Raw genomic sequence first — 27,832 nt, forward strand, 5'->3', positions numbered from 1 at the left:
CCCTCCCCTTCTCCTTTTTCCTCACTTTCCCCTACACCACGAGCAATTTCCTCCCCACCCTGTATATACAATAGGTACTTCCTTTGCTTCGGGATCCACGAAATTTCACTTTTTCTTCAGAACGTCCTCTAAGCCGTCCGTTCGTTGAAGTGTGTGTGTGTGTGTGTGTGTGTGTGTGTGTGTGTGTGTGTGTGTGTGTGTGTGTGTGCTTAAGTGATGAAAATGCCAGTGTGCTTCTGTTTCTAAATAAGAATATGAACTAATTTGTATGAAAAAATAATTGAGGAAATAGATAAGAAACATATATATATATATATATATATATATATATATATATATATATATATATATATATACACACACACACATATATGGGTCTTCGTTTGGCGACATGCGGAATTTTTTTTATGCAACTTTCACAATTTATTGTTTCGTATGCTGATCACAGAAATAACATTAATTCTATTGAGAAATTAAAAAGAGTGCCGAAAAAACGGTTTTAATGATAAAAACTTACCGAGACCTTAGCGGTACATACTTGCTTAATGATAAAAGTTTAACCGGTAAAATTAGCGGGGCAATGGGCCTGTCACCACCGTCACTCAGTACCACCAAGCCGAGACGTGCTTACCGCTCTCTGAGTGTTATGGTATAGCTTATCGAGTTATCGGTTAACGAAGCTTTACCGGTAGCAGAATTTTTGTAGGTAAGCTATCATTAAGTTTGTTGCCGATAAAACCGCTAATTTCACCGGTAGCTGCCCACCACTAGTGTGCAGTGACGGAGTGTGTGTTGGTATGAGTATCATCTAGTGCATTGAGGAATTTGTATGTATGTTTCTTGTGTAAGTGCGTGAGGGGGGAAAGATTGACTGAAGATAAGTAGGCCATTTTCCAGGGATCGTTTCACCATCGCCGATGTTTCCATTTTCACTTTTATGATGGTCTTCGTGTTTGGAAGTTTGATGACGGAGTTCACTTGTACGGAATTCAATCTTTCGATTTCCGCCTTGATGTCTTCCGGGTCCTTATCATGAATATGGTCGTCAACTTGCTTAACTATCAGTGTCTTCTTAGCGTTAAGCTCAGGAGGGTCTGTTACATCGAGGCCTTCTTTGGAGAAAGCGATCTTGTTTGCTTTCTTCGTCAATTCCTCGATAGTGGAGTCGTCCGCTACGATGGTGTGAAGGGGTCCGTTCGTGAAGAGTTTCTGAATATGGATGTATAGGTTTGATAGAATTTTCCATATTGTAGTCCGTTTATTGGTTCCGGTCGAGGGCCAGTTTTCTCTTATTTTGATACGGACCATTGCGCCGAAGCGCGTTGGGCTTTTGAGTGTGTGTGTGTGTATGTTTCAGTAATGTGTGTGTGACAGAGTTGTGAAAAGTTAGAAAGAAAGAAAAAAAAAATTGTATAAGGGAGGGGGGGTCGCAGGGGTTCGGTCTATACTCACGCAATCTAATGGGCGGTTAACAGAAGAGAATAGAAATATATTAAATTGGTGACGCATGATCGTCCTTGTCTGAATCCAAATTGCCTTGGATTTAGCACATTTTTTTTTTTTCTAAATACCTTACCCATCTACTTTTGATAATTCTTTCACAAATTTTTGCCATTGTACTTGTTAGAGAGACTGGTCTATAGTTGGTAGGGTTTTCTTTATTTACCTCTTTATATGTAGGTACTATATTTGCTTTTTTCCAATCTTCTGGAACTTTTCCTTCTTTCAAAGACTGTTTATTAGGCTATGTATTTTGTCTGCCAGTTCATTCCTGCATTCTTTCAAAATCCAGTTTGCTATTTCATCTGGTCCATGTGATTTTCTGACATCAAGATTACTCAAGCGTTTCATTATTTCATTCCTTGATACTTCTATTTCTTCCATTGGGGGGACTTTCTCTTCCCATTCGATTTCTCCAGGTAGTATGTTCTCCCTTGTAAACACTGATTTAAAATGCTTGTTCATAAATTCTGCCATTTCTATTTCCTCTGTGTATTCAACTCCTCCTTGTCGTAATTTCTTTAATTCTTGTTTGTTTTTCAGTTTGTTTACAAATCTGTAAAATAGTTTTGGTTGATCTTTATATTTTTCAATGACATCTTTTTCATTTTTTCTCTTTTCCTCTGCACGTTTGTACATATTCATTTCTATAACTAGTATATATTTCCCATTTTTCAGGTCTTTTGTCTTTCTTCCGTTTTGTCCAAGCTTTGTCTCTTTTGTCTTTTAACTCCTCAAAACTTTTGTTGTACCAGCACTTTACATATTGTTTTTCTTGTTTTTGTCTTGGGACATACTTTTCCACTCCTTTTTTATAAATTTGTGTCAAAATATTCTATTTCTCTTCCACTGTTGTTTCTTCTTTGTATATTCTTTCCCAGTTTTCTTTTTGAAAGAATTCTCTTATTTTATCAAAGTTTGTTTTTTCATACATCAATCTTCCTTTTCTATATTGATCATTTCTTTTCATGTATTTTTTCTCATTTAGTTCCAGTTAAATCAATATGTGGTCACTTTTACTTATTGGTGTTTTATATTCAATCTTTTCCACTATTTTAGGTTCAGATGTGATTATTAGGTCTAGTCTCGATGGTTCTTCTTCATTTCTATACCTAGTGTTCTCTTGAATCCATTGTGTCATTGTATGGTCAATAATCCTCTCGAGTAGAACATTTCCCCATGAGTCTTCTTCACCCTTTACTGTCATCTCTTCCCAGCAGACTTCTTTGCAATTATAGTCGCCCATCATAACTATTCTTCCTCCATCTTCTATTATCTTATTTAATGTTATCCTTGTGTCTTCTAACATACTTTTATGTTCACTCTCTTCCCACGAGGCTGTTTTTGGAGGCACATAGTTTATTACAAACTTTCTGCTCTTCTTATCTCTGTCTTCCACTTCGATCATAATCATCTCTACTGTATTCTTTCCATATGTGACACACCTCACATTTATATCCTTCTTAGTCAGGAACATAACTCCACCCCTTTGTTTTGTCTCTCTGTTTCTAATCCAATAATTATATGCATCATGCCCTACACTGTTGGGTGGTAGTGGACCTTTTAATTTCGTTTCTACAATTCCCATTATGTCCGGCTCTTTTTCCTTCAGATAATCATTCAGTTCATTCAATCCTGTTATTAATCCATCTATATTTGTGTAAGACACTTTTAATTTTCTGCTACTCATATTGTATTTTCTGTTTCCCTTTTGTTTTTCTCTAGTATGTCCCATTTCCTTACTTTCATATTCACTACTCTCCAATAGAGTAGTTCTGTTCTCGTTTTTTCCCTAAGCTTCTTGTCTTTTCAATTTTTTCCTCCTCTCTTTCCTCTTTATTCGTTTCTCTTTTCATCCATACCTTTTTTTGCTAGTTTCCCTGTTTTTGCTAAGATATTCTCTGCTGTCGTTTGTGACCTGAATTTAATCTTAATTGGTCTGGACTTATCTGTACTATATTTTCCGAGTCTAAACTTCTCTTCAATTTGTTTTATGATTTCAGGTTCATCTTCCTGAACTAATTCTAGTAAACTGCTTACTTTTTCTTTTTCCTCTTTGATTCTTGTGGTTCTATTTAGATTCTACTTCTCTTCCATTCGTAATATAATTATACATTTCTTTTTATCAGCAAGGTCTCTTACTATATTATCCTTCTGTCTCGTCACTTTAATGACTGAGTCTTCAGTTTGTTCTTTCATTTGCTGTTTTATTATGTTAGTAAATGCAACTTTACTGTTCTTTTGGATTTTTTTCCAACCTTGTGCTTCTTTTGCTATGGACTCTTTATTCTCTTTATTATTATTCTTTAATTCCTCATTCTCATCTTTTACTTCTTTTAACTGTCTTTTTAATTCTTCTATTTCTTTAGTTAGGTCTTTGTTCACCTTCTCTAGTTTTTCCAATTTTTCAACTCTGCGTGATCCTCGTGAGTTCACCGAACCTATCCTCGCAATGTTTGACAATTTTTTCAAGTTTTTCTTCTAGGCTTGCTAATTGGGGAGGGTTGGCTCCCCCCTCCCACATTAAATCCTTGGAAATTGTTATCTTCACTTTCCATTGTGCTGCTCTTATCTATATTTCTAATCTTTACACTTTTGTTAGTCTAAATTTTCGCTAAATTATCTGGGCCGCGTTTGTTTATATGCCGTCTGCCTGCCTGGACCAAGTCCTGTCCTTACAAAGGATTACAAAGGCGGAGAATGCCGACAGGAGACCTTTTGATCCATATCTAGGTCGGATGCGAAAAAAAATCATAACAATAATAAAATGATAAATAGAAAATATAATAATGTAAATAACAAATAAAATACACAAATAAATGCATAGGTATAGTTATATAATAAACAGGTAAATAGTAAATAATAATAAATTGACATATAACTAACAATAAATGAAAATCAGACAGACAAATGATAACAAAACAAAAACAAATAATATAAAATAAATTATAATCATTACAGCATCTTACTTAGGTGTTTATCTAAATGATTCTTAAAGCTTCGAACTGAACTACATTGCACTACCTGTGCAGGAAGTTTATTCCATTCATTAACTACACGGTTGGCAAAGTTGTTTCTACCTACTTCTAAATTGAATCTATTTCCGGACAGTTTGAGACCATTGTTTCTTGTCTGATTCTCATTCAATGTGAAAATTTGGTCACTTTTGATGTTGTCAATTCCTTTTAAAATCTTAAAGACCTGTATCAAGTCACCTCTGAGTCTACGTTTTTTTTTTTTTTTTTTTAGAGAAAACAGATTCGTATGTTTTAGTCGATTTTCGTATGATTTATTTTTGATATTTGGAATCAGTTTTGTGGCTCGCCGTTGTACTTTTTCCAGTCTGTCAATGTCTTTAATGAGATTCGGTGACCATACGGAAACAGCATATTCCAAGTGTGGACGAACTAACGATTTATATAGTTTGTTAATGAGTGATGGACTTTTGAAATCAAAAGATCGCGCAATGAGTCCTAGAATCTTATTTGCTTTCTCAGAGGCTGAAATACACGGCTTGGATGATTAGAGATAAAAAGGTTGTTAGGAATCACATTGGTCCACTATTATCTGCTGACGGTGAACTTGAATATTCAAGATTACTCAAGTGTTTCATTATTTCATTCTTTGTTACTTCTATTTCTTTCATAGGGGGGACTTTCTCTTTCCATTCGATTTCTTCCGGTTGTATGTTCTCCCTTGTAAACACAGATTTAAAATGTTTGTTCATAATTTCCGCCATTTCAATTTCCTCTGTGTATTCAACTCCTCTTTGTCCTAATTTCTCCAAGTCTTGTTTGTTTTTCAGTTTGTTGTTTACAAATCTGTAGAATAGTTTTGGTTGATCTTTACATTTTTCTATGACATCTTTTTCATATTTTCTCTTTTCCTCTCTGCGCACTTGTACATATTAATTTCTATAACAAGTATATATTTTCCATTTTTCAGGTCTTTTGTCTTTCTTCAATTTGGTCCAAGCTTTATCTCTTTGGTCTTTATCTCCCTACAACTTTTGTTGTACCAGCACTTTACATATTCCTTTTCTTGTTTTAGTCTTGGGACATACTTTTCCACTCCTTTTTTTTTTTTTTTTTTTTTTTTCAAAATATTCCATTTCTCTTCCACTGTTGTTTCTTCTTTGTGTATTCTTTCCCGGTTTTCATTTTGAAAGAATTCTCTTATTTTATCAAAATTTGTTTGTTTTTTCATACATCATTCTTCCTTTTCTATATTGTTCATTTCTTTTCATGTATTTTTCTTCATTTAGTTCCAGTTCAATCAATATGTGGTCACTTTTACTTATTGGAGTTGTGTATTCAATCTTTTCCACAATTTTAGGTTCAGATGTGATTATTAGGTCTAGTCTCGATGGTTCTTCTTCATTTCTATACCTAGTGTTCTCTTGTATCCATTGTTTCATTGTGTGGTCAATAATAATCTCGAGTAGAACATTTCCCCATGAGTCGTCTCCACCCTTTACTGTCATCTCTTCCCAGCAGACTTCTTTGCAATTAAAGTCGCACATCATAACTATTCTTCCTCCATCTTCTATTATCTTATTTAATGTTATCCTTGTGTCTTCTAACATACTTTTATGTTCACTCTCTTCCCACGAGGCTGTTTTTGGAGGCACATAGTTTATTACAAACTTTCTGCTCTTCTTATCTCTGTCTTCCACTTCGATCATAATCATCTCTACTGTATTCTTTCCATATGTGACACACCTCACATTTATACCCTTCTTAGTCAGGAACATAACTCCACCCCCTTGTTTTGTCTCTCTGTTTCTAATCCAATAATTATATGCATTATGTCCTACACTGTTGGGTGGTAGTGGACCTTTTAATTTCGTTTCTACAATTCCCATTATGTCCGGCTCTTTTTCCTTCAGATAATCATTCAGCTCATTCAATCCTGTTATTAATCCATCTATATTTGTGTAAGACACTTTTAATTTTCTGCTACTTCCATTGTATTTTCCGTTTCCCTTTTGTTTTTTTCTCTAATATGTCCCATTTCCTTACTTTCATATTCACTACTCTCCAATATAATTTCTCTTTTTCTGACTATTCTGCTCTCAATTTTTTTCCCTTAGCTTCTTGTCCTTTCATTTTTTCCTCTTTATTCATTTCTCTTTTTATCCATACCTTTTTATATTGTTCACTGTTTGCTAGTTTCCTTGTTTTTGCTAAGATATCCTCTGCTGTTGCTTGTGATCTGAATTTAATCTTAATTGGTCTGGTCTTATCTGTACTATATTTTCCGAGTCTAAACACCTCTTCAATTTGTTTCATGATTTAAGGTTCATCTTCCTGAACTAATTCTAATAAACTGCTTACTTTTTCTTTTTCCTCTTTGATTCTTGTGGTTCTATTTAGGTTATACTTCTCTTCCATTCGTAATGTAATTATACATTTCTTTTTATCTGCTAAGTCTCTTACTATATTCTTCTGTCTCATCACTTTAATAACTGAGTCTTCAGTTTGTTCTTTCATTTGCTGTTGTATTATGTCAGTAAATGCAACTTTACTGTTTTCTTGGATTTTACTTCTTTTAGCCGTCTTTTTAATTCCTCTATTTCTTTAGTTAAGTTTTTGTTCACCTTCTCAAGTTCTTCCAATTTTTCAACTCTCTGCGCAATCTTTGCTATGTTACCGAACCTACACTCCCAATGTTCGGTCATTTTTTCAATTTTTTCCTCTAGTCTTGCTAATCGGGGGAGGTTGGTATCCTCTCCCACCCCCCTCATTAAATTCTTGGAAATTATTATCTTCACCTTCCATTGTGCTGTTCTTATCTATATTTCTAATCTGTACATTTTTGTTAATCCCTTCTCCAAAATCCTCAGTCCTCCGCTTGTTTACAAGACGCCTGGTCTCCTGGACCAATTTTTCCCCTTCCTCATTTCCTTCAGTAATCTCTCCACTTCTCTTTTTTTCACCTTTCCACTACACCACGAGCTTTTTCCTTCACTGTAAATACAATAAGGTACTTCCTTGACGTTGAGATCCACGTAAAATTTGATTTTTCTTGGGAACTCCAATCTTCGCCGTCCATCCAACGAATGTGTGTGTGTGTGTGTGTGTGTGTGTGTGTGTGTGTGTGTGTGTGTGTGTGTGTGTATTCAACTTGGTATTTCACCTTGGTCCTTGGATCACGTGTTGGACTCGTGATCGACAGCTATTTCCCTCCCGGAAGAGAGCTCAGAGCTCGTATGACCGATCTATGGGTAAATGCTATGACCTTTCACACACACACACACACCCAACTCCCCGCCCACGAGAGTCAGAGTAACGACCCGAAGCACAGCGATACCGAAATAATTTCGGCCCCGGGCAGGATTCGAACTGGGTACTGCGAGCACTATCGTACTTCCCAGTCCAGCGCTCTACCAACCGCGCCACCGAGTGTGTGTGTGTTTGTGTGTGTGTTTGTATGTATGTATGCATGCAACTGTCACAAAAATTATCGGTTTGATGTCGCTGCTATTAGCGAATTACTCTCATATATATATATATATATATATATATATATATATATATATATATTATATATATATATATATATATATATATATATATATATATATTATATATATATATATATATATATATATATATATATATATATATATATATATATATATATATATATATATATAACTGTGCCTAGAACTTCATCAGCTGGAAAGCACAGTGCAAAATTATGTTGTTGTTTTTCTACAAAGATAATGGAATTGGATTGTTCAGCTTTTGCTGACCCCTCCCCCATAAATTGTTTCTCAAAAACTAAACCGAAAATAGGTCAAATGAGCCTGAATTTTATATCCCTAGTATGAAGTAGAACAATATTTTCATAATTTTGAAACAGGAAAATAGGATGATTGATACAAAATACTGTGCACATAGTTGAAAATTTAATAGTTGAATGTAAATAAATAGCACAATCAGACGGTCCATGTAAAATGCAACTTATGAGTCCTTAAAAGGACTAGGCGTAAGTGTAAAGTAGCACACTTAAAAAACAGGATTGGTAATTATGGAAAATAACACATACTAGTAGGAAAAAAATCATATTGTGAGCACATCGGATGGTCCCAATCAATGTTTCCCCACGAAAGCTATCGACCAGTAGCAATCCAGCCAACACTTCTGGAGGTATAAGACGGGGGAATGCAGTTACTAAGGGTACTAAAGAAGGAACTGACTTCCTAAAATTGAATGATAAAGTATTAGCTGGAGTCAGACAGTTCAGTTTTAAGATGACATTGTCGCTGAAATCATAACTCTTTTTAATTTCACAGCAAGCCACAGACATAAAGTTCCGGCAGCGTTGGAAAAAATCCTGCAACTCAGATTTTCTTGCTGTTACACGGGAGTCTTGAAGTTACTGTAAAACTTTTACTTCTAGATATATTTCTGTGTCACTGAGATGCTTATCGTTTCTATTTGGATCTATCAAACAAAGTTCTGTTTTCATTACATATTCTCTCTCCATGAGTGAAAGTAGAGTATCTTTAAAAATAACACTTACTTTTTCATGGAGCACTGTTATCACTGATTTGTCTGACTGAAAGTACTTATTAAAAGTAGTGAACTTTGGCAAAATCCAATCTAGGAGGTAGTGGTACAACTTAATGAAAGGGTCATGTTAGACTTGAAAATTAGCTCAGCAGCAACTAGCATCTCAGATAACCACATGTCTCAGAAAAACAACCGAAGAGCTTCCCATTGTTCCAAGATCCTCTGAACAACAGCAACCAATGACAACCACCTCGTCTGTGATGGGTGTAGCATCTTGTGGGGCTTCAAGTGAAGGAAAGACTGAAATTGTACAAACTCACTCTGGCGCTTGCTACTACACTTAAAGAAATTGTACACCTCTCTTGCTAAATCCTCACACCTTCTAGGTAAAGCCTTACAAGCCTCGCTAGCATAGCGGTGAGCAGAATGGTAAACATATTTGATTACAAAAAGACCAGGGGATTCATTACGGAAGCGACTTGCAACTGAATTGTGAGCTCCCATCATTACACTACACCCATCAGCCCCAAAACATATCATTTGTGTAACTGTGATTTCATGTTTCTCTCTTTTTTTTTTTCTTTTTTTTTTATTATTCCCTCACAGAGATAACTAGCAGTGGGTCCTTTTCCAACATTTTCAGGGTTGGGTGTATTGTAAACTTCACACAGCTCCCAAAATTTACTTTCAACACAGTATCATGATCAAAGAATCTTACTGCAACACAATATTTTTTATGGAACCAACGTCAGTAGACTCGTCCGTAAGAACGCTAAATTTTGTTTCTCTTAGTTTGTGAGCAAGTTGTTCTTTGTAGGACTTCCCTATGACAGTTACAACTGCAGTTGTTTTTGTTCTTTTTATAGCAAATTCCTGTGCTATCATGGAGTCATTGATAATATCTCTCAAGACCTCTGACAAGTGATCCATTACCTTAAAAGGCAGATTATGTGCACTAGAACACTTGCCAGCTTTATTTCTGCCCAAGCCACAGGATCTTTTGTGGCTTGTTTTTTCTTAAAGAAGGTACTTGCTTGTCCGTTGTACCCTTCAAATATGAACAGTGTTTTTTGCCTTTTGTATGACTTTTTAGCACTGTTAGCTCTGCAGTCATGGTAACGTTACAAATTTTACACCCAGCTTTATACTGGTCAGGTGTTTCCTGTAGCCACCGCTTGAAAGCAGGGTCTGTTTCCCATCCCATCCCTTCCTATATCGTTGCTGACGACGAGACTGAGTCTTAAGTAGATGCCTCATCCTGTCTAGAATAGCCAGCAGGTGCCTGCGTAGAGTATTAAACAGATATGACATATTTAACTACTCACGGTAGGCTCATCAAGCTGTCCGTCCGTTAGACCTATGTTCGCTTAGGCCCATCTTAGTTTTATTCCGTAGGATTTATTTTGATACCGGTACAGGGCCTAAAAAACTTTGTAGTGATGTCCAAACAGGCATACTGTACTTTAATGGGTGCTTGTCTGTCCAAACCAGAGCATAAATATTTCTTTTCTTTGCGATAACAGATAAATTTCTTTTCTTTGTAATAAAAGTTGTTTCATCCCCGTTTGAAGTGTAAGCTATTCATTTTAATTTCTAAGTTAATTTGTTAACCTTATCTATCGCCAAATCGTGTCATTAGGCAAATTCTTCTATCTCACACAAAGTTACTTCATAAACCTGCACACATCGTGTTCTTTATCATATTCGGATTTCAAATGCGAATAAAACAGTGTAGCGAAACGACCGAACAATGTAGCTAAAAGACCGAAAAATTGTAGCGAAACGACCGCGTATCTGGTCGTTTCGCTACATAGCCAGTTCGCTACCAACAATTTCGCTACATTCTTCGGTCGTTTCGCTACATGGCTAGTTCGCTACATTCTTCGGTCGTTTCGCTACATTTTTTCGGTCGTTTCGCTACATTATTCGCTTGTTTCGCTCCATTTCGCTACACTTTTTTCGCATTTGAGATACGAATATAAAAAATACGATGTGTGCAGGTTCATAGAATACCTGTAACCGCCGTTTCCCAGTAATTATGAGTGCAATGTCATCTGCATAAGAGATAACCTTGCACCCATTGGGTAGAGGTAGTTCCAGAATGTTGGAGACTAACACATTGAACAGAGTGGGACTGAGGACCCTCCCCTGTGGAGTGCCATTCTCCAGCATTCTGGCCTCTGATATGTGACCCTGAAATCTTACTTTCGCAGACCGGTGACTGAGATAGTCAGCAATCCAAGAAAGCAGCTTGCCTTTTACACCCTTGCGAGCAAGGGTGTCCAATATCACAAGTGGACTGGCCAGCTCAAACGCTTTTTCCATATCTAAAAAGACCACGATGGACAGTGTGCCACTGACAGCATTGAAGAGTGTTGCTATACTGTTTGCTGTGCCAGTGCCCTTGCAGTAAGCATGTATATGCTCATGCATTGGGCCCAGTTTCCACAGCAGCCTGTTTAGCACCATCCTCTCCGCTGTCTTCCCCATGCAGCTTGTCAGGCTGATGGGGCGATAAGCACCAGGTTCTTTTGGCTTTGGAATTGGCGTTATGATTGCCGTCTTCCAGGCTGTTGGTAGCTTGCCGGTCCTCCAAGACTAGTTTATCACCCTTAGAAGTGCCTCGTCACCCGCTGGCCCAAGATGGGTCAGCATGGAATAGGTGACGAGGTCCTCTCCAGGTGCCATGTCTGAGCTGGTCTTGTGTGTGACCCGTAGCTCCTGAAGCGTAAAGCTAGCGTCAGTATCATCCGACCGACTCATCATGTCCTCAACACTATGGCGCCTCACTCCTTGGAGCCGCGACGCATCCCGACCTAAGCTTTTATATGACCCATAATGGGCAAGCATAGTCAGCAAGAGCATCTCCACCGGAAATGAACGGACCAATCAGGACCCAGGACAGTTCGCCTGGGTCCACACCTGCCTCCTTTATAAGGAGGGGGCCCAAGCCGAAGCAGCAGTTCACTCCAGGACACGACATCTTCAAGCAGCTCTTCCCTTCAAGCAGCTCTCCTCCACAAGAAGCTCTCCTCCACAAGCAGTACTCCTCTCCAAGCAACAGTCATCTCCAAGCTTTAAGTTCTCTGCTCTCAAGCTCAACACCAGTTCGCTACATTCTTCGGTCGTTTCGCTACACTGTTTTCTTCGCATTTGAGATACAAATATGATAAAAAAAAATACAATGTGTGCAGGTTTATAAAGGGTTACAGGTCGTTTCGCTACATTGCCAGTTCGCTACCAACCATTTCGCTACATTCTTCGGTCGTTGCATTTTTTTTTTTTATCATATTCGTATCTCAAATGCGAAAAAAAACAATGTAGCGAAACGAACGATGAATGTAGCGAAACGACCGAAGAAATGTAACGAAACGACCAAGCAATGTCGCGAAATGGTTGGTAGCGAGCTGGCCATGTAGCGAAATGACCAGATACCGATAGACCTATATTGTGCTTAGGCAGGTTTAATGGGATCTTTCGCAGTCAGGATAGCAGATTCCTATTAGCGCTAGACTTTTCAAGTGTCTCGGATTTCACGTGGCAAAGGGGTGACTTAGCTAACTTGGAAACCGATATTTAAAAAAAATACCGGTACGACATAAATTTTTGTATAAGTGTATTTAAAATTAAAAACATGACTCTTAATTATATAATTTTTACTTACTGGTGTGTGATAAGGCTTTGTTAATTTAATTATAAGATAAAACTAGAAATAGGTAATTATTTTTACTGAAGTATGAGCAGTAAAAATAAGAGAATGTTGATTTCGGTTTGTGCATTTTATCTGAGTGTTGAAAAATAATGGATATCACTGTCACGTCCTGTATATGAAGATAATCAGTGAGATAAAAGATAACAATGGTGGCGGACGTACGAGTATACTGAAGTGAACGACGTTTGTGTAAACAATAGCCTCTTAGATCTGCTGGGAGCTATTTTCAAACAAATATGACTAATTTTACGTGTGCCGTGGCAGACTGCACGTCAGATTCAAGAAGCCGAGGGTTAGTAATCGTACCGGAAAAATTAAGTCTTCGATGTAAAATTATATTTTCTATACATTACATGAATTAGCCTATTGCTTAGTGCATTCAAATGAAAATATATATCAGTATACGTCCATTGAAGTCGGTAGAAAATGACAAATTGCTTGGCTTGATACAATTATAGGCTGTTTTACAAATATCTGTAATTATAGAGGCTCAAACAATGCTATATGCCGTTTGCAATCATGGAATTAATTGACTTAAATTTCAGACACAATAATGTACAACGATACACCTCTGTAAGCTTATAAAACTTGCCCAAAAAAGTATTTATTTTCCGGCAAGAATTAAAAAATCTGGCGGTGTCTGGTATCAAATCGCTCACTGAGAAAGGTCCCATTCACGGTTGCCAGATTGGGCTACAAGTCGCAAATTGGGCTACTTTTGAAAGCTCGGCGCGACTTGAATTTGAGTTTTGCGACTTGCGACATTTTGGGCTACTGTTACAAAGGATTACAAAGGCAAAGCATGCCGACAGGAGACCTTTTGATCCATATCTAGGTCGGATGCAAAAAAAAAAAAAAAAAAAAAAAAAAAGAAATCATAATAATAAATTAAAACTATAACAATGTAAATAACAATTAGAATACATGAATAAATGCATTGGTATAGTTGAATAACAAACAAACAGGTAAATAGTAAATGATAATAAATTGACATATAACTAATAATAAATGAAAATCAGACAGACAAATTATAACAAAACAAAAACAAATAATATAACATAAATTATAATCATTACAGCATCTTACTTAGGTATTTATCTAAATGATTCTTAAAGCTTCGAACTGAACTACATTGCACTACCTGTGCAGGAAGTTTATTCCATTCATTAACTACACGGTTGGCAAAGTTGTTTCTACCTACTTCCAAATTGAATCTATTTCCGGACAGTTTGAGACCATTGTTTCTTGTCTGATTCTCATTCAATGTGAAAATTTGGTCACTTTTGATGTTGTCAATTCCCTTTAAAATCTTAAAGACCTGTATCAAGTCACCTCTGAGTCTACGCTTTTTTAGGGAAAACAGATTCATGTGCTTAAGTCGATTTTCGTATGATTTATTTTTGATATTTGGAATCAGTTTTGTGGCTCGCCGTTGTACTTTTTCCAGTCTGTCAATGTCTTTAATGAGATTCGGTGACCATACGGAAACAGCATATTCCAAATGTGGACGAACTAACGATTTATATAGCTTGTTAATGAGTGATGGACTTTTGAAATCAAAAGATCGCGCAATCAATCCCAGAATCTTATTTGCTTTCTCAGAGGCTGAAATACACTGCTTGGATGATTTGAGGTCGTTACTGATAATTACGCCGAGATCTTTTTCACTATCCACTTTTGTTAACGAATTTCCAAATAACTTGTAATCGTACTTGCTGTTATTTTTATCTATGTGCATTACCTTGCATTTACTTGTGTTAAATTTCATTAGCCACTTTTCAGACCATTGCTGTAATTGATCTAAATCTTCTTGAATATCTAATTGGTTTGAGTGATCATTTGCCACTCCGCACAGTTTTGTATCATCAGCAAATTTGGAAACAGTAGATTTTAGTCCATGGTCTATATCATTTATATATACTATGAATAGAAGTGGCCCAAGAACGGAACCCTGAGGAACTCCACTTGCAACACTTTTCCATCCAGAAGTTTTTCCATTTAAAACAACTCTCTGTTTTCGACCTTTCAACCAATTACTAGTCCAACCTAATAGGCTACCACTTATTCCATGCAAAGCTAATTTAGTAAGTAGTCTTTCGTGTGGGACGGTATCAAAAGCTTTTGCAAAGTCTAGATATATTAAATCTATATTGTTTCTTTTGTCATAATTCGAGACAACTGTGTTGTAGAATTCGAGTAAGTTAGTCACGCAAGAACGTTTCCGTCTGAAACCATGTTGGCTATCATTTATCAAACGGTTACTTTCTAAATGATATTCGATAGCATCTCTGATGATAGTTTCCATTATTTTTCCTACGATCGAAGTCAAACTAATAGGCCTATAGCTATTTGGTTTCTTTTTGTCACCTTTTTTGAATATGGGAGTAACGTTAGCTAGCTTCCATTCTCTTGGGACATCTCCGGATATGATGGATTTCTTGAAAATAATTTCTAATGGAACAACAATCTCATTTTTCATTTCCTTTAAGATTCTTGGATGCCAACCGTCAGGCCCTGGTGTTTTATTAACTTTGAGTTTGTCTATACACCTTTTAATTTTTTCTTTTGTTATATTTATCGTAGTGAGTAAGTTTACCCCAGACTTTTCACAGGTTTCAGTTTGGAATTCACTTTGAGGTGTTTCGTTTACGAATACCGAGCTAAAATAATTGTTTAAGAGATTACACATTCCTTCATTTGAATATTCAAGTTGACCGTCAGCAGATAATAGTGGACCAATGTGATTCCTAACAACCTTTTTTGTCGTTTTCTTTTTCTTATTGTCTTTTTTAAATCTCTCTGTATTGATACATAACTTTCATAGTCATTAGATGCACCCGAGCACTTATATTTCTTATAAGCCTGTCTCTTTTTAGCAATACTTTTTTCAGTTTCTTTGTCGAGCCACTTTGGGCGAGCCTGATTTGGGGGACGTCTGTCCTTAAAAGGAATGTAAGTTTGAATCATCTTAGTGAGCGTATTTTGAAATATTTCCCACATCTGATCTACAGGCCTTTCGTTTAATTTTTCCTCCCAATCTGTAAGCTGAAGCTCCTGACGTAGTTCTATGAACAGAGCTTTACTGAAATCGGGTATTTTAGAAGCACAAGTATCTATTCTAAAATTGTTTAGGAGTTTGAATCTGACTAAGTTGTGATCGCTATTTGCAACAGATTCACCGACTTCTACATCAGTTGTCATGCTTTCGCGGCTAGTTGGACTACTTTTGGGCTACTAATGAGAAGACTGGTAGTTATTATTTCTGCATTAATGAAGACTAATAGAGTAGTGATTATTTCTGCATTCAGGAAGTAATTTTGGCATAATTTGGCATATTTCTGGCGACAGCTGGCATTTTTTTCTTTGTAAAACCAACCAGGCAACCCTAGTCCGATATGAGACTGCTATGTAGGATGAAAATTAACAGGAACGTATTCAACGTGCTAGATCGTCCTGCTCGCTTTTCGACCCGCAGACGCACAGTACGAAATGTACGTATTCGAATATGAAAATTAACAGGAACGTATTCAACGTGCTAGATCGTCCCGCTCGCATCTCGGCCCGCAGAGGTTCAGTACGTATGTACGTATTCGATTAGTCAGTAGTGCTGGGCAAATACCGCTAATTTCAATACCGGAATTACCGGTAAACAACAATGCCATTACCGGTAATTTACCGGTAAAAGACTCGTGAGGTAGTAGTGACGTCCCAAGTTCGAGTCGCCTTTATGACTTAAATCTAAACAAATTTCATCCTACTATGGTGTGTAGTCACAAGTTTTGTAACGTCGTAACTATAAAAATCCTGCGCTCCGAGTCGTTACTCCAACTCTCGTGGGCGGGGAGTAGGGAGGGGGTGCGTGTAAGGTCACAGCATTACCTCCTCTCCCTCAGTGCATATTAGGCCTACGCACCAATCCCCCCCTCCCCCTCTCACACCCCACTTCCGTCTCTATGTAAGTGCAATTTCATACAAAGAATATATTTTTCACATAGAAACAAATTCATTTCCAAAATCACCCATTTTTCATTTAGTCAGGACAAAGTTTTTTTGTACAATTGAGGTTTTAAAGGTTTTGTGCGAGATGAATTGACATACGTAGGTCATTTTCATAATTTTTTTTTACCAAGTTCCTCTTATATTAGGCTCAGGAACACAATCTCAACCCTTTGAATTTCTGTCAAAGTTTTTTTCAATTGTTCATAGTTGCCATTTTTTATATTGGAATAACGTTAATTTTGTATTAGCAGGACTCTACGATCCCTATATTTATATTATAGTACCTTTAAATGGACAAAAAACACACGCATATGTTTTATCTTAATTTTTTATTCTGTGCATCCATTTGGATACATGCCCACCGGAACATAGGCTGACTAATCGAATACGTACATTTTGCACTGAACCTCTGCGGGCCGAGATGCGAACAAAACGATCTAGCACGACTGTTAATTTTCATATTCGAATACGTATATTTCGTACTGTGCATCTGTGGGCCGAGAAGGGAGCAGGACGATCTAGCACGTTGAATACGTTCCTGTTAATTTTCATCCTACGTAGGGCCGTCAGTACTGTCACTCAGTACCACCAAGCCGAAACGTGCTTACCGCTCTCGGAGTATTATGGGATAGCTTATCGGTTAACGGAGCCTAAACGGTAGCAGATTTTTTGCTGGTAAGCTACCGTCAAGGTTGTTACCGATAAAACCCGTAACTACCGGTAGCTGCCCACCACTACCGTCACTCAGTACCACCAAGCCGAGACGTGCTTACCGCTCCACGAGTGTTTGGTATAGCTTATCGGTTAACGGAACCTTAACGGTAGCAGAATTATTGCCGGTAAGCTACCGTCAAGGCTGTTACCGATAAAACCGGTAACTTTACCGGTAGCTGCCCACCACTATTAGTCAGCCTATGTGACGATCGATTGAGGATCATAGTGTTGTGAGCTCCACAGATCTAGAAATGAAGAGGTGGTCAAACTACTCAAAAACGTTTCAGTCTGCCTGGTTAAAGGATCCCCTGTTTGAAAAATGGTTAGAGGAAGTGAAAGAGGATGGAAATAAGGCACGTTGTAAAGTTTGTAGAACGGACATGAGAGCTCACAGAACGGATTTTAAAAAAACACATTGAGTCGTTAAAACAAACGAAATGTATCGAAAGTAAGTGACAAGCAAATGAGCATCAAGTCTGTATCAAGAAGGAAGATAAACTTAGTAAATTTGAAATTCGTCTCTCTGTATATGTAGCATGTCATTCTTCTGTTCAGTCAATTGATGATATATATATATATTACAGACAGGAACCCACAGTCGGAGAAAGAATAAACTTCGAATAAAGAAAAATCCTATATTTCGGCTATCAACTGTAGCCCTCTTCAGGAAAGTACCTGAAGAGGGCTACAGTTGATAGCCGAAATATAGGATTTTTCTTAATTCGAAGTTTATTCTTTCTCCGACTGTGGGTTCCTGTGTGTAATTTACAAATGTGCTACTACATTTCTGTTTAGAAATATATATATATATATATATATATATATATCTATATATATATATATATATATACATACACGTATTATAGACACACACACACACATACACACACACACACACACTTTCAACGAACGGACGGCTTGAAGAACGTTCTGAAGAAAAGTGCCGATTGTGGATCCCAACGCAAAGAGAAGTACCTTTTTGTATTTGCAGGGTGGGGGGAAATTGCTCGTGGGGCAGTAGGTAAGTAGGAAAAGAGGAGAAGGGGAGGGATTGCTGGGGAAATGGAAGGAAATGAGGATGTGGAGGACTTGGCCCAGGCAGACGGGCGTAAGGTCAACATGAAACGACCACCGGACCAGCTCAGTGATGACGAAATGGCAAATAAAAATGTAAAGATTAGAAGTATAGAGAGGAGCAATATAGTAGAAAGTGACGAGAATATGTTCCAGGGATTTAAAGAGGGTGGGGGGGACACAACCCCCCCCCGACTGATAAGACTAGAGGAGAGAGTTGATAAGGTGATCGAGGACTTGGAACGTAAGTTAGGTAATGTAGACTCCATTTTCCAGAGAATTGAAAGGTTGGAACAACTAGAGAAGGCTAACAGAAACTTAACTGAAGAAGTAGAGGACCTAAAAAGACAGTTAGGAAATGTAAAGGAGGAGAATGAGAAATTGAAGAAGAATAGTAATGAAAACAGAGAGAAAATAGCTACAGAAGCTAAAAATTGGAGAATAACTCAAGAAGGGAATAAGGTTTCATTCACTGACATAGTCAAACAGCAATTGAAAGAACATAATGAAGACTCAGTTATTAAAGTGATGAGACAGAAGGAGAATATAGTAAGAGAATTAGCTGACAAAAAGAAATGTATAATTATATTAGGAATGGAAGAGAAACATAACCCAGATAGAACCGCAAGAATCAAGGAGGAAAATGAAAGAGTAAGCAGTTTATTAAAATTAGTCCAGGAAGATGAACCAGAAATTATAAAGGAAATTGAGGAAAAATTCAGACTCGGAAAATATAGTACAGATAAGACCAGACCAATTAAGATTAAATTCAGGTCACAAACAACGGCAGAGAAAATTCTATCCAAGACAGGGAAACTAGCAACAAATGATCAATATAAAAAGGTATGGATAAAAAGAGAAATGAATAAGGAGGAAAGAGAGGCAGAAAAGCAGAAAAGAATTGAAGCTAAGGCAAAAAACGAGGAAAGAACGGAGTCAGAGAAAGAGAGATTCTATTGGAGAGTAGTGAACATGAAAATAAAGCAGTTCGACATACTAAAGAAAAACATAAGGGAAACAGAGAACACAATGGAAGTGGCAGAAAACTAAGAGTGTCTTACACAAATATAGATGGATTGATAACAGGATTGAATGAACTGAATGATTATTTGAAAGAAAAAGAACCGGACATAATGGGAATTGTAGAAACAAAATTAAAAGGCCCACTACCACCCAACAGTGTAGGACATGATACATACAATTATTGGATTAGAAACAGAGAGAAAAAACAAGGGGGTGGAGTTATGTTCCTGACTAAGAAGGATATAAACGTGAAAGGTGTCATATATGGAAAGAATACAGTAGAGATGATTATGATAGAAGTGGAAGACCGAGATAAGAAGAGCAGAAAATTTGTGATCAATTATGTGCCTCCGAAAACAGCCTCATGGGAGGAGAGTGAACATAAAAGTATGTTAGAGGACACAAAGATAGCATTAACTAAAATAATGGAAGACGGAGGAAGAATAGTTATGATGGGCGACTTTAATTGCAAAGAAATCTGCTGGGAAGAAATGACAGTAAAGAGTGGTGATGACTCATGGGGAAATGCTCTACTTGAGATGATTACTGACCATTCAATGACACAATGGATACAAGAGAACACTAGGTATAGAAATGAAGAAGAACCATCGAGGCTAGTCTTAATAATTACATCTGAACCTAGAATAGTGGACAAGATTGAATATAAAACACCAATAGGTAAAAGTGACCACATATTGATTGAACTGGAACTTAATGAAGAAAAATATATGAAAAGAAATGAACAATATAGAAAAGGAAGAATGATGTATGAAAAAACAAACTTTGATAAAATAAGAGAATTCTTCCAACAAGAAAACTGGGAAGAAATATACAAAGAAGAAACATCAGTGGAAGAGAAATGGAATATTTTGACAAAAATTGACAAAAAAGGAGTGGAAAAGTATGTCCCAAGACAAAAACAAGAAAAAGAATATGTAAAATGCTGGTACAACAAAAGTTGTAGGGAGTTAAAGGACAAAAGAGACAAAGCCTGGAACAGATGGAAAAAAGACAGAAGACCTGAAAAATGGAAAATATATACTGGTTATAGAAATGAATATGTACAAAAGTGCAGAGAGGAAAAAAGAAAATATGAAAAAGATGTTATAGAAAAGTGTAAAGATCAACCAAAACTATTCTACAGATTTGTAAACAATAAACTGAAAAACAAACAAGACTTAGAGAAATTAAGACAAGGAGGAGTTGAATACACTGAGGAAATGGAAATGGCAGAAATTATGAACAAACATTTTAAATCAGTGTTTACAAGGGAAAATATACAACCTGAAGAGATTGAGTGGAAGGAAAAAGTCCCCCCTATGGAAGAAATAGAAGTAACAAAGAATGAAATATTGACACACTTGGGTAATTTTGATGTCAGAAAATCGCATGGGCCAGATGAAATAGCAAACTGGATTCTGAAAGAATGCAGGAATGAACTGGCAGACAAAATACATAGCATAATAAGCAGTTCCTTAAAAGAAGGAAAAGTTCCAGAAGATTGGAAAAAAGCAAATATAGTACCTATATATAAAGGAGGAAATAAAGAAGAACCTACCAACTATAGACCAGTCTCTCTAACAAGTACAATAGCAAAAATATGTGAAAGAACTATCAAAAGTAGATGGGTAAAATACTTGGAAAAAAACAACGTACTAAATCCAAGGCAATTTGGATTCAGACAAGGACGATCATGCGTCACCAATTTAATATGTTTCTATTCAAGGCTAATAGATATAATACAAGAAAGAGATGGATGGGCTGATTGTGCATTTCTAGACCTAAAAAAAGCTTTTGACAAAGTACCACATAAGAAGTTGCTTAAGAAATTAGAATATGAAGGAGGAATACAAGGTAAATTGCTAAATTGGATGGAAGACTTTTTGCAAGAAAGAAAAATGAGAGTAGTGATAAGAGATCAGCACTCAAAATGGAATGAAGTAATAAGCGGTGTCCCGCAGGGAACAGTTCTGGCCCCAATAATGTTTGCTATATATATTAATGATATGGATGAAGGAATTGAAAGCTATATGAGCTTCTTTGCAGATGATGCAAAATTACTGAAAAGAGTGAAAACTGAAGAAGATTGTGAATCACTACAGAGAGATCTAAATAAAGTACAAGAATGGAGTAGGAAGTGGGAGATGGAGTTCAATACAAAAAAGTGTAGTATAATGGAATTTGGAAAAAGCAAAAACAGAATAACAGGATCATATAATTTGGGAGAAGAAGGAATAAAAAAAGTAGAAAATGAGAAGGACCTGGGAGTCATTGTTATGAATAATATGTCACCTGAGAAACATATAAATAAGATTTTTGGAGAAACTTATAATTTAATAAGAACAATCAAAGTGGCATTTACATACCTGGATGAAGAAATGGTGAGGAAAATCCTAATCACCCTGATAAGACCAAGATTGGAATATGCAGCAACGATATGGTCACCAAGTACAAAAAAAATGTATAAAAAAACTTGAAAGAATACAAAGAGCAATTACAAAATTGGCACCAACACTCTCAAAACTATCATATGAAGAGAGACTACAAAAACTTAAACTACAGACACTAGAGCAAAGAAGAGAGGAGATTTGATAGCTATTTACAGAATCATGAAAGGCATAGAAATTACTGATAGAGAGAATCTGATAAAATGGGATGACAGAAATACAAGAGGACACGGAAAGAAAATAAAAAAAGACAGCTATAGAAGAGATTTTAAAAAGAACAGCTTTCCTCACAGAGCAATAGACAGTTGGAACAAGTTAGATGAGAAAGTGGTGTGTGCAAAAACAATACATGAATTTAAAAATAGTTTAGATAAAATGAGATATGAAGACGGGACCCCACGAGCATAGCTCCCCTTCCCGTAAAATACAACTAGGTAAATACAACTAGGTAAATACAAACAAACAAACAGTTGGAACAAGTTAGATGAGAAAGTAGTGTGTGCAAAAACAATACATGAATTTAAAAATAGTTTAGATATAATGAGATATGAAGACGGGACACCACGAGCATAGCTCCCCTTCCCGTAAAATACAGCTAGGTAAATACACATACACACACAGACACTATGAAAGAAATACAAGAAGACACGGAAAGAAAATCAAGAAAGACAGCTATAGAAGAGATCTGAAAAGGAATAGCTTTCCTCACAGAGTAATAGACATTTGGAACAAGTTAGATGAGAATGTGGTGTGTGCAAAAACAATACATGAATTTAAAAATAGTTTAGATAAAATGAGATATAAAGACGGGACAACACGAGCATAGCTCCCCTTCCCGTAAAATACAACTAGGTAAATACACACACACACACACACTTTTGTCGGATGGACGGCGAGGATTAGAGTTCTGAAGAAAAAGTGAAATATTCGTGGACCTCAACGCAAAGGAAGTACCTATTGTATTTACAGGGAAGGGGATAACACGTGGGAAAGTGAGGAAAAAGGAGAAGGGGAGGGATTACTGAGGGAAATGGAAGGAAATGAGGAAGGGGAGGACTTGGCCCAAGAGGCCAGACGTCTTGTAAGCAAACGAAGGACCGATGATTCTGGTGATGGGATTAACAAAAATGTAAAGATTAGAAATATAGATAAGAGCAGCACAATGGAAGGTGAGGATAATAAATTCCAGGGATTTAATGAGGGTGGGGGAGGTGATACCAACCTCCCCCGATTGACAAGACTAGAGGAGAAACTTGATAAGATGATCGAACATTGGGAAGACAGGTTCGGTAACGTAACCAACATTGCGCAGAGAGTTGAAAGATTGGAAGAACTAGAGAAGGCGAACAAAAATTTAACTAATGAAATAGAAGAATTAAAAAGACAGTTAAAAGAAGTAAAAGGGGAGAATCAAGAATTAAAAAGGAACAATAAGGACAATAAAGAGGCCATAACAAAAGAAGCACAGGGTTGGAGAAAAATCCAGGAAAACAGTAAAGTTGCATTTACTGATATAATTAAACAGCAAATGAAAGAACAAACTGAAGACTCAATTATCAAAGTGATGAGACAGAAGGAGAATATAGTAAGAGACTTAGCAGATAAAAAGAAATGTATAATTATATTAGGAATGGAAGAGAAACATAACCTAGATAGAACTTCAAGAATCAGTGGGGAAAAAGAAAAAGTAAGCAGTTTACTAGAATTAGTTCAGGAAGATGAACCTGAAATAATGAAACAAATCAAAGAGATGTTTAAGCTCGGAAAATATAGTACAGATAAGACCAGACCAATTAAGATTAAATTCAGATCACAAACAATAGCAGAGAATATCTTACCAAAAACAGGGAAGCTAGCAGCAAGTGAAATATAAAAAGGTATGGATAAAAAGAGAAATGAATAAAGAGGAAAGAGAGGAAGAAAAAATGAAAAGGAAAGAAGCTAAAGAAAAAAACGAGACCAGAACGGAGTCAGAAAAAGAAGAATTCTACTGGAGAGTAGTGAATATGAAATTGAGGAAATGGACCATAACAGAGGAAAAAAACAAACAAAAAACAAACAAACAGAGAATACAATGGAAATAACAGAAAGTTAAGAGTGTCCTACACAAATATAGATGGATTAATAACAGGACTGAATGAACTGAACGAGTATCTGAAGGAAAAAGTACCGGACATAATGGGAATTGTAGAGACAAAATTAAAAGGTCCACTACCACCCAACAGCATAGGACACAATGCATATAATTATTGGATTAGAAACAGAGAGATAAAACAAGGGGGTGGAGTTATGTTCCTGACTAAGAAGGATATAAACGTGAAGAGTGTCACATTTGGAAAGAATAGAGTAGATACGATTATGATAGTAGAAGACAGAGATAAGAAGAGCAGAAATTTTGTAATAAACTACGTGCCCCCAAAAACAGCCTCGTGGGAAGAGAGTGAACGTAAAAGTATGTTAGAAGACACAATAATAACATTAAACAAGATAATGGAAGATGGAGGAAGAATAGTTATGATGGGCGACTTTAATTGCAAAGAAATATGCTGGGAAGAGATGACCGTAAAGGATGGAAAAGACTCATGGGGAAATGTTTTACTTGAGATGATTATTGACCACACAATGACACAATGGATTCAAGAGAACACTAGGTATAGAAATGAAGAAGAACCATCGAGACTAGACCTAATAATCACATCAGAACCTGAAATAGTGGAAAAGATAGAATACCAGGCACCAATAAGTAAAAGTGACCACATATTGATAGAACTAGAACTAAATGAGAAAAAATACATGAAAAGAAATGAACAATATAGGAAAGGAAGATTGATGTATGAAAAAACAAACTTTGATCAAATAAGAGAATTCTTTCAAAATGAAAACTGGGAAAGAATACACAAAGAAGATACAACAGTAGAAGAGAAATGGAATATTTTGACAACAATTTATAAAAAAAAAATGAGTGGAAAAGTATGTCCCATGACAAAAACAAGAAAAAGAATATGTAAAGTACTGGTACAACAAAAGTTGTAGGGAGTTTAAAGACAAAAGAGATAAAGCTTGGACCAAATGAAAGAAAGACAAAAGACCTGAAAATGGAAAATATATACTTGTTATAGAAATGAATATGTACAAGCGTGCAGAGAGGAAAAGAGAAAACATGAAAAAGATGTCATAGAAAAATGTAAAGATCAACCAAAACTATTCTACAGATTTGTAAACAACAAACTGAATAACAAACAAGACTTGGAGAAATTAAGACAAGGAGGAGTTGAATACACAGAGGAAATAGAAATGGCGGAAATTATGAACAAGCATTTTAAATCAGTGTTTACAAGGGAGAATATACAACCGGAAGAGATCGAATGGAAAGAGAAAGTCCCCCCTATGAAAGAAATAGAAGTAACAAAGAATGAAACACTTGAGTAATCTTGATGTTAGAAAATCGCATGGACCAGATGAAATAGCAAACTGGATTTTGAAAGAATGCAGAAATGAACTGGCAGACAAAATACATAGCATAATAAATAGTTCCTTGAAAGAAGAAAAAGTTCCAGAAGATTGGAAAAAAGTAAATATAGTACCTATATATAAAGGTGGTAATAAAGAAGACCCTACCAACTATACACCAGTCTCTCTAACAAGTACAATAGCAAAAATTTGTGAAGGAATTATCAAAAGTAAATGGGTAAAATATTTAGAAAAAAAAAACAGCGTGCTAAATCCAAGGCAATTTGGATTCAGACAAGGACGATCATGCGTCACTAATTTAATATGTTTCTATTCAAGGCTAATAGATATAACACAAGAAAGAGATGGATGGGCTGATTGTGCACTTCTAGACCTAAAAAAAGCTTTTGACAAAGTACCACATAAGAAGTTGCTTTGGAAATTAGAAACTGAAGGAGGAATACAGGGCAAACTGCTTAAATGGATGGAAGACTTTTTGCAAGAAAGAAAAATGATAGTGATAAGAGACAAACACTCAAAATGGGATGACGTAATAAGCGGTGTTCCACAAGGAACGGTTCTGACCCCAATAATGTTTGCTATATATGTTAATGATATGGAAGAAGAAATTGAAAGTTATATGAGCTTCTTTGCAGATGATGCAAAACTATTAAAAAAAGTGAACACGGAAGAAGATTGTGAGTCACTACAGAGTGATCTAAATAAAGTATGGGAATGGAGTAGGAAGTGGGAGATGGAGTTCAACACTAAAAAGTGTAGTATAATGGAATTTGGAAAAAGCAAAAACAGAATAACAGGATCATATAAATTGGGAGAAGAAGGAATAGAAAAAGTAGAAAATGAGAAGGACCTGGGAGTCATTGTTATGAATAATATGTCACCTGAGAAACATATAAGATTTTTGGAGAAACTTATAATTTAATAAGAACAATCAAAGTTGCATTTACATACCTGGATGAAGAAATGGTGAAGAAAATTCTAATCACTCTAATAAGACCAAGATTGGAATATGCAGCAACGATGTGGTCACCAAGTACAAAAAAATGTATAAAAAAAACTTGAAATAATACAAAGAGCAATTACAAAATTGGCACCAACACTCTCAAAACTATCATTTGAAGAGAGACTAGCAAAACTTGAACAAAGAGAGGAGTTTTGATAGCTATTTACAGAATCATGAAAGGCATAGAAATTATTGATAGAATCTGATAAAATGGGATGATAGAAATACAAGAGGGCACGGAAAGAAAATCAAGAAAGACAGCTATAGAAGAGATCTGAAAAAGAACAGCTTTCCTCACAGAGTAATAGACAGTTGGAACAAGTTAGATGAGAAAGTGGTGTGTGCAAAAACAATACATGAATTTAAAAATAGTTTAGATAAAATGAGATATGAAGACGGGACAGCACGAGTATAGCTCCCCTTCCCGTAAAATACAACTAGGTAAATACATATCTATATACATGCATACATATATATATATATGTATATATATATATATATATATATATATATATATATATATACACATTTACACTGAATGGTTCCCAGTGATCAATTAATGTCTTTTTTCAACCACAAATCACTTTTAATCCCATGCCATCGCAGTCGAGACTGAAGAATTGCTCGAGGGAGGCATTCGTTGGAAATTGAAACGTGGACGAGCCGAGGATTCGAACCCAGCTAATCCGTAACAAAGTTACAGTGACTTAAACCAATGCTTATATAGTGGGCTACTTTAGCCAGAAATTTGCGACTTGTAGTCCTGCATCTCGCGACTTTCGGCAGTTTACATCTGGCAACCCTGGTCCCATTGATTACAATATCAAAGCTTTGCGATAGTGCTCTCGATTAGATAGAGACTCGCCCCTATATTGAACAACATAATGTAGGAAAACGTTATCAATTTTAATATCGACTGTTGAATTCTTCGAACAATAAGCGGTTTTTCACAACAGTCAACGCCCTCACTACGTAACTGAATAAAACAGTCTGGTTGTATCCAGAGGGTTTTCTTTGGTCACAACAGGAACTTGTCACACAAATACAGTGACTTTTTCTCTTAATTAATTTAACTTTGGTAATCTTAGCTTCTATGTATTATTTATAAATTTAAGTTATATGTTCAACATAGTGATAATACTTAAGATGATAAGTACCTAATAGCCATTTTCCTAATTTTAGGATTATGTAGCCTACGAAAATCAATACATAAAAATAATGCATGTATAGAAATTCATATAATCTTGTTTGCCAGATTCATTCGAAAAATAATTATAGGAAATGCATTACTAGAATGGTTTCGTATAACTGTTACTGTCGAGAAGGAAAATATACCATCCCCTATCACCAAAGTAAAATTAACATCAGT

General features: G+C 36.2%; 2 protein-coding genes across 2 annotated transcripts in view; both read left to right on the plus strand.

Moving 5' to 3' along the window:
• LOC143021931 (uncharacterized) overlaps positions 1–27,832 on the plus strand; it is a 95,607-nt gene that overhangs the window by 67,342 nt on the left and 433 nt on the right. The window lies entirely within an intron of this gene.
• Positions 1–27,832, plus strand: part of LOC143021928 (copine-8-like) — a 758,082-nt gene that overhangs the window by 36,716 nt on the left and 693,534 nt on the right. The gene's annotated exons all lie outside the window — the stretch shown is intronic.

The sequence above is a fragment of the Oratosquilla oratoria genome, chromosome 43 (genome assembly GCF_046742065.1).
Source record: "Oratosquilla oratoria isolate Oo_2021 chromosome 43, ASM4674206v1, whole genome shotgun sequence".
Lineage (NCBI taxonomy): Eukaryota > Metazoa > Arthropoda > Malacostraca > Stomatopoda > Squillidae > Oratosquilla > Oratosquilla oratoria.